Source organism: Triturus cristatus, chromosome 7, assembly GCF_964204655.1.
Source record: "Triturus cristatus chromosome 7, aTriCri1.1, whole genome shotgun sequence".
NCBI lineage: Eukaryota > Metazoa > Chordata > Amphibia > Caudata > Salamandridae > Triturus > Triturus cristatus.
The window spans coordinates 1,609,685,943-1,609,694,582 of NC_140590.1; the positions used below are offsets into that span (position 1 = coordinate 1,609,685,943).

The 8,640-nt window shown below is 50.3% G+C and overlaps 1 long non-coding RNA gene across 1 annotated transcript in view; it reads left to right on the plus strand.

Moving 5' to 3' along the window:
• LOC146812489 (uncharacterized) overlaps positions 1–7,226 on the plus strand; it is a 24,735-nt gene extending 17,509 nt beyond the window's left edge. The window contains exon 3 of the long non-coding RNA XR_014966865.1: positions 6,670–7,226. This is a non-coding gene — a long non-coding RNA (uncharacterized LOC146812489). The remainder of the gene's footprint in view (positions 1–6,669) is intronic.
• Positions 7,227–8,640: the final 1,414 nt, after the last annotated feature.

Genomic DNA, 8,640 nt, shown 5'->3' on the forward strand with positions numbered 1-8,640 from the left:
TATATACTCTACTCCAACTTTCTAATTAGGTGATTGCTCCCTCAAGGGAACAGGGCGTCCTCCCATTCGGGTTTAACGGGATGTATATGTAGGTGTGTATGTATGTGTACATATATATATATATATATATTACCTACTGGCGGTCGCCAGTAGGTACTTATAGTTAGGACCACGTTTCCATAGGAAATCCGCAACATTCTATTTTGAATAACTTTGGCGCCGGTCGACGAATCCTCGTGAATTTTTCAAAATAGGTGGGGCGCTACGCTCCGCTCCTACCCTGAAAGTCTCGGGGGGATTCGTCAAGCGGGGGCTGAGATAAAAGGGGGGTCCCAAAACACGTTTTTCCCATGCATTTTTCCATAGGACCTTTACACAGGGCTACAGCCCGAACGGCTGAACAGAATTACTTGAAATTTGGCAGAGAGGTAGTCCTCAGGTCAAGGAAGTGCCTTTTGTAGGTTTGGTGTAAATCTGTTCAGTAGATTCTGAGAAAATAGCCTTTAAATCAATATATATATCTGAGCCAGCTTACGCTGCGCTTACGGTACGCTTACCGTACGCGTACGGTGGCGTGCGCGAGCGCGATTCTGATTGGCTCTTAGATCTTAGTAAACATTCGAATCGGCCGAAACCAGGAAGCGGCGGCCGCCATTTTCTCTCTCGCACTGAGAGTGATGATGAAAATACAAAGCACAAAAACATGTAAAGGGGCTGTTTAGACAGCTCCCACACACATAGCCAAGGTGGGGGGGTCCCCAAAGATCCCCCAAGGCCAAAAACGGATTTTTTTTTTTTTCGCTAATTTCGCCTATTACGCTTACCGTACACGTACGGTAAAAAATTATATAAAAAAAAAAATTATCCACACTCTCCCCACCCCGTGTGCAATTGTTGGCCGAAGGCCACCAATTGTGCATGGCTTATAAGAGAAGAGAAAAACTATAATATTTTAAAAAAATAAAATAAAAAAAAAAATTATCCACACTCTGTCCACCCCGTGTGCAAATGGTGCCCGAAGGGCACCATTTGTGCATGGCTTATAAAAATTACGAAAAATTAAAATATTACCTTTCAAAACGAAGTGCATCATATGTCCTCCATGTGCGCACGGTGCGCGAAGCGCATCGTGCGTACATGGCCCATCTAGCGTAACGTGGGCACGCGGTGCGCGTAGCGCACCGCGTGCCCACCGTGCGTGCATGGCACTAACTGCGTAAAGTGGGCGCGCGGTGCGCGAAGCGCACCGCGTGCTTACTGTGCGCGCACGGTGCGCGCACGGAACGAACTGTGTTAAGTGGGCGCGCACGCCACGAATGGCGTAAAGTAACTTAGCATTTAAAAAACCGTACAAATTCACTGAAAAAAACATAGGTTTCACACACGTTATAGTTAGGAATTAGCATTTAAAAAACCTTGCAAATTCACTGAAAAAACCATAGGTTTCACACATGTTATAGTTAGCGGAAATTTTACTGATAAAAAACCAATGAAATTCCCCCGTTATAGTTAGTGCAGGCAACTATAACTCACGCGACCGCAATCTTCTGCTGATGACATATGTGTCTTTATGAAAAAAAAATATTTGTAATATATGTATAGCTAAAAATGTATGGAAGAAGACATGGGCAAATAAGTGTCTAAATACAGTATTAGCATCAGCAGAGGATTGCGGTCGCGTGAGTTATAGTTGCCTGCACTAACTATAACGGGGGAATTTCATTGGTTTTTTATCAGTAAAATTTCCGCTAACTATAACATGTGTGAAACCTATGGTTTTTTCAGTGAATATATATATATATATATATATATATATATGTATATATATATATATGTGTGTGTTTTTCTTAACACAGACATAGGCCTTAGTCTCTCATCTTTCCCGACGTCCGATTTCAATTTGCCTTCGGGGTCACAATTTGTAATGGCCTTTTCTGCTATTCACTTCGATACTCTTGTGTCGCTTGGCTGAGATTTTTTTCCAGAGTTATCTCCTTCCTCACAGATCAACTGTGTCTTACAAGCCCCTAATTGGGAGCTTCAATGGGGCCCATTCTGACGTTACCCATGCAGAGGGTTCCATTTCGGGCAGTTGCCGGAGTAGTGGGGCGCTTAGCATAGTCTGTCAAACTGTTTTTTCCTGCCCTCCAGTCATTTCGAGTCCTTTTCCATATAGGTCTCTTGACACGTACTTCTCACCGCGTGTAATATCTCGGTTGTGAGAGCTATCGACAACCCAAAGGGTACGAGGTCATGTTCCTAGCGGATTTGGTCACGGACTTTTGGCATTCTGCCGGAAGTATCAGATTTAAGTCATTACGGAATAGAATCCATAGCAACAGGGCGCAGTGTGCTCTGCAGACCTTTTGGGTGGCAGGACTGATCCATCACAGACGTTCGGCTGGAGATAAAATCCATGGGGTAAAGGATGTATGCCTTGTCTCACGACTGTCAGTGGGACTGAACTATGTTTTCCTCCATTCCATCCACATTTCGGAGAAGGGGACGCAAAATTGCATTGATTAGCGGAAGCGATCGTTACAACTCTTGTAGGAAAGTCTCTATTTTGTTTCCAGTACTCCTTGAGACGGCGGCGCCCGACTCCGAGTTCTCTGTGACCCTTTACAACATTCCATTTCATGCAGAGGCCCGCATGGTGAATTGGGGCAGTGGTCCATATGATATACCAAGTGTGAGAAGTTGGCCTGATGTATGATGTCACTAGTTCTAGTGTACACCTTATATCAGTCCAAACAACCCTTATGGTGATTGGTTGAAAAGTCAACCTTATAGACTAGCTATCCTAGTGGTAGCATGGACAAGAGCAGTCTTAGGCTAAACTCTGAATGGCATGTGAAGCCAGCTGTGATACCATATATAATCCCTTGAATACCAAATGAAAGGACACCACACCAGATATATATATAAAATAAAGTGTATTTATTCTAGTCAAACCCTCAACACTCTTTATGAGATTCGAGGAAAGTACAACACAGTCTTATTCAAGCATACATTAAGTCACACAGGTAAGTAATACAGTTAGGCCCTAGGGGCCACGCAAACCATATTCTAAAGAAGTGGTATAAGGGCCACTGTCACGGAAATAGGATAGGCCTAGGCCTAGGGAATCGCTGGGGCTACACTACACTAGCAACAGTTAGGAAGTGGGAGGCCCACGGGATTCAGGTGCAGAGTGGAAACACTCACGCGTAATGCGTATAATCGATAGAAATAGTACAGTTCTGAAATAAGCAGTTTTAGGACACTTCTGGAGCAACTAGGAAGTCGAGACTCGGAAACTAGACCCTAGGATAGTCACTACCCTTGTGAGCACCGAAGTACCCAAGTTACCTAGCCCACAGGCTGCGGGTGCATAGGTGTGAACTTGCGTCGGGTTTCGTCGTGGACTTCTATGGATGCCTGAAGGAAAGTTGCTGACAGGCAGTCAGTGCAGAGTATCCGGTGGATCCCAAGGCCGGGATCAAGAAGGAAGGGTACCTGCAAGCAGAAGGGACAGAGTCAAGGTCACTAGCCAGTGACCACGTGGAACCAGGAAGGAACCAGGCGATGTCGTGAAGGGTGAAGCTTGTCGCAGCAGCCACGGGTACCAGGAGACGTCGAGGACGACCAGGACCAGGAGGCGAGCTGTTCCACGAAGGCTCTTGCTGTCGGCGGCGTCGAAGTCGAACTAGGACTCACCAGGCCTTGGCAAGCGGAACCCACGAAGAATGGAGGACTTGCTTCTGGTGCAGACCAGGAAGGTCTGGGGTGCTTCTCTTTTGCAAAGAAGCGGGAGCCAGTCTGGAGGAGCCAAACCAGCAGTGAAGATTTAAAGGTGTGTCGTCACAAAGGCCGCTAGCCAACGGGCAAGCAACCGGACAGACGCGGCAAGCAGGAAAATGCAGAAGGGCCCCACGCAGGACTCGTGGAGTGTGGGGGGCTGATCTTCGGTGCAGATGGTGCTTGGGGTTAGAGCTTCTCAATCCCCGGTGCACAACTTCGAGGGTACCTCAGAAGCTGCGCTGGAAGGTACTCGCCACTTTTCCCAGGTAGCCGGTCCCACGTCTCTTGTCGCCTCCACGGCTCTCAGCTCGGCTGTGGATGTGGATCAGGGTCGGAGAAGTCTGGAAGTCAAGGCTCTGGTCGGGCTCTGCAGTCGATCCCTCGTAGAACTTCAGCAAAGCAAAGGGTAAGTCTCTTGATGGTGCCTGTTTGCACAGGGTAGCCACTCCTTGGCCACAAGGGAGATTCTTCAGTCTTCTTCTTTCGTCGAATGTCGAAGGTCCAGAGTTTCTGTTCAAGTTGCAGGTTCAGGATAATCTAATCTCCTGGGGCCCAGCTACCACACTTCTACTAATCTGGGGGGCTGGGTTGCCTGCTAGGTCACGCCTTATGGGTGGGACCTGGGAGGGGGGTGGTTACACCCCTTTCCCTTTGTCCAGTTTCACGCCAGGACTGGGGCTGGAGTGCCCCAGCACCGGTTTGAACTGGACTATGCATGGGACACCTTGTGTGCCCCAGGCATGTCTCATTCCTTTCAGCCCTCCCTGCCCCAATACACTAAAGTCTGTCTGGGGAGGTGCTAGCACCTCCCCAAGGAGGAAACCTATTGTCCAAGCCTCCCTTGCCGGGATCACTCCCAGCAGCAGGAGGTCAGACTTGTGTCTGTGGCAGCAGCATCCATTTTGTGATGCTGAGGCTTTGGTTAGAGTTAAACAGCAAAGTAGGATTTTAACATGTCTCTCCCTCTAGAAGGGAGGAATAATATCCTCATCACCAGAAATGGTATGGGGGTATTATTCCAAAGTGTTAGACACCTTACACGACATGTTTTGATAAAGCCAAACCATAGTTACCATAACCGTTTAAGATTATAAGGCACTTTAAGAGTATATGGTAGGCTATATCATAGAACAGCTATAAGGACATGGTTCCGAAAGCTGCAGACAGGCTCAGCTCATGCTAGAGCACCATCTCACATGTTACCAAGCACTCTGCCTCCAGGATTGTTAAGGCCTGCCATAGGAGTGGCTGATAGGTACACATGTGTCTATATATAAGGTAGGTATAGGAATACTACACCTAAGCAAGGGGTGATTACACAACCTTTCCCCAGCTGAGTGATCAGCCAGTTGTGTCATAATGGAAGGCCAGGCCAGGGGTGGCATAATACATGCTGCAGCCCCTGGTAGGCCTAGGATACAACTATGCTCTGGGTACCTAGGGTACACTGTACAGGGTCCAATAAGGTGATCCTTACCAATTGGGTATGCACCTAGGGTACATGGAGTCCATTTTAAAGAGAGAGCAGACAGCCTGAGGCCCTGAATGGCAGGATCTCAGGCCAACTAAGTCGAAAAACCAGCTAGACACTAGGCAAAAAGTTGGGGGTAACCATAGTCAGATATCCACCTTCCTACACTATGGAACTATAGCTCAAAGGTTAGTCTGGCGCCTTTTGGTGGCACAGGGTCAGGGTTCGAAGCATGTCAGGGTTGTACATTCAGTTTCCCCAGGTGGTATATATTTTTCAAACATTGTTTTTTTGTTATGATCTACGTTTTTCGGACACATTGTCGGTGTTCATTTAACAACCCTGGGGCCTTCCACGCGAACACAATATTTTTCGGCGTCGGAAGATCGCGTTTGTTGGTACATATACGTCGTGTTATCTCCGTGAGGGCTGATTTTTCCTACTTTGTGTGTATATTTTATCAGGTAATGTAATTCGGATTTGCATGGCGTTCACTTCGCAGCGGCCATTTCGGCTATTTATGCAGGTCATTTTAGATACAGGCAAGTTGGTGGGCTTGCGTCGGTTTTTTCTGGGAGTTGTTGAAAGGCAATGAGTAGCATAAACACCCAGACCAGAATAATCCTCTGTGGGAGGTTCTCTTGCTTTTCTTCTTGAAAAGTGGCCAACAAAAATATGTCGACACAGAATAGACTATCGTCAGGCTGAGTTACGAGGCCTTCTACCTTTCGGTATTCCGACGACGGGACAGGCCACGATTTTACAGGTACAGTATCTACTCCAGGAAGTTTCATTATAATTAATGTCAGAATTGCATCTGGTCAAGGTCTGTTCACATTATGTTTTCCAAATAATGCAACTTACGTGTGGTTTCCATGCCTCAAGGTTTACCAGGGAGATTACTTGGGGTTACTACTTAAGGTTGTGATATAATTGTTGTGCTATAACTATGGATTACATTATAGAACCTTTACATATGTCTACGGCTATTAGAGCCGGTGGTTGATGGCAGTTATGCCAGAATACGGTGTCCATAACCAAATGTTTGAGACAGTCTGTTAGTGTGACCATATCTCTCAATATGGTTTGCTGATTCCCATAGTACAGGATATTTTAAGATCTACTGATTGATTTTCTTACTCTATATTTAAACAATTATTATTAAACCGGTGGGTGATATGACTGTAGTTGTGTCGGATAAGCGTTAAACTAGCATAATCCGAAGCCTCCGGTCCTGTAATAGAATAAAAAATTAGCTAGCATTTGCGCCAAGAATTTTCAATTCTATTAAGGACACGGAGGCGAGGATTATCCCACCCGGTTTATTACAATATTGGTAATAATTACCCACCCGCATGTACTTGATATTCTGTGTAAGCAGAAGTTACGGGTTTTCCCTGTCTCATTCCTTTCAGGTTCTGGGAAAAGAAGACGGAGCAGGTGTACTTCGGGTTTAGAAGACGTACAATTCCAGTTTGGATATGGTTTCTGCCACGTTGGAGGATGATTATTGGACTCATATTCCTTATTTTGGACTAAAGTATTAATGTTGTTGATTATTAAGGTTCGAGCAAAGAAAGAGGAGGAGAAACATGATACTGTGGCTCTTATGGGGCTATACAGGATGTGATGTATGGACGAGCATCATGGAAAATGTAGTTATATTTGCATACAAAACGTTTTCATTGGCTGCTGTTAGTAGCAAATATAAGAAAGAGAAGCATAATCCTTGCCTCCGTGTCCTTAATAGAATTGAAAATTCTTGGCGCGAATGCTAGCTAATTTTTTATTCTGGGTCAGGGTTTCGTAAGTAGCTGAGCAGCTACCTCGCTGCGATTTTTGAAAGTCATCCTCTGAGCCAAGCTTTTGTCTCTCCGTGCGTGGGCGCCTTCCTCCACCACACCCAGGGGTGGGTCCCTCTGCCGCCGGGAGGGACGCGGAGGGGGTAACGCAGGCCTGCGGGAGGCTGCCTCCACCACGTGCCCTCCGGCACGGGGGCCTTCCCCTCCTGTCCCTGCCCCACCGGGGTGCGGGGATGGGGGTCACCATCCCTTGCGGGTCAGCAGGGTGACCAGATGGCCTGGGCCGGCCGGGCCTCCCCTTCCGGCTTATGGCTGCTCTCGAGCAAGTCGAGCAGAGAGGCGAGCAGCAGCAGCCCCAGGGGAAGGAGCCTCCCGAGCGGCTGCCTCAGAGCACCTGGCTACCCTCGCTGGACTGCAAGGGCGGCTGGGTACGGTGCCATCCGGGTGCTGGGTCGTCCCAGGTCATCTGGTCACCTTGCTGCACGACCAGATTGCCCTGCGGGCCGGGCGACCAGATGGCTCCACGTGCCGGGTGACCAGATGGCCCTGCGGGCCGGGTGACCAGATGGCCCTACGGGCTGGGTGACCAGATGGCCCTGCGAGCTGGCGGCCGGGCTTACTCCAACTTTTGTCCTTCCCCAAACTTCTATAAGCCCTCACTACGTGGGGGCTTAATAGTCGAGAAAAATGGGCTCCCGGGCAGGCCGTCGGGGAAGGGACGTGGCCTGGGCTTAACCCTCCTTGGTTCCAGCCGAGGGTCCGGGCGCTGGGGACCGGGGGTCCACCGGGGCCCGGGGAGGCTCTCCCCTGCCTGGCTAGGATTCGGAAGCTGGGCCCGGTCCCGGGGCTTGCGCTCCGTCCCAGTGTCCCAGGGTGTGGGAGCCACCTGTCCTGCAAGCCAGCCGAGGGTCCAGGCGCTGGGGATGGGGGTTCCACCGGGTCCCGGGGAGGCTCTCCCTGGCCTGGCTAGGGTTCGGAAGCTGGGCCCGAACTGGGGCTTGTGTTCTGTCCTAGAAGTCCCATGGTGCAGGAACCCCCCGTCCTGCAAGCCAGTCGAGGGTCCGGGGCGCTGGGGAAGGGTGTCCACCGGGGCCCGGGGAGGCTCTCCCCGGCCTGGCTAGGGTTCGGAAGCTGGGCCCGGACCCGGGGCTTGTGCTCAGTCCCAGTGTCCCAGGGATGGGAGCCCCCCGTCCTGCAAGCCAGCCGAGGGTCTGGGCACTGGGGAAGGGTGTCCACCGGGGCCCGGGGAGGCTCTCCCGGGTCTGGCTAGGGTTCGGAAGCGGGGACCGGGCCCAGGGCTCGTGCTCCGTCCGGTGGGCCCAGGGGTGCGTGAGCCCCCCGTCCTGCAAGCCAGCCGAGGGTCCGGGCGCTGGGGAAGGGTGTCCACCGGGGCCCGGGGAGGCTTTCCCCAGCCTGGCTAGGGTTCGGAAGCTGGGCGGCGGGCCCCGGGGTGTGTGAGCCCCCCATCCTGCAAGCCAGCCGAGGGTCCAGGCGCTGGGGAAGGGTGTCCACCGGGGCCCAGGGAGGCTCTCCCCGGCCTGGCTAGGGTTCGGAAGCTGGGACAGGGCCCGGGGCTCAAGCTCC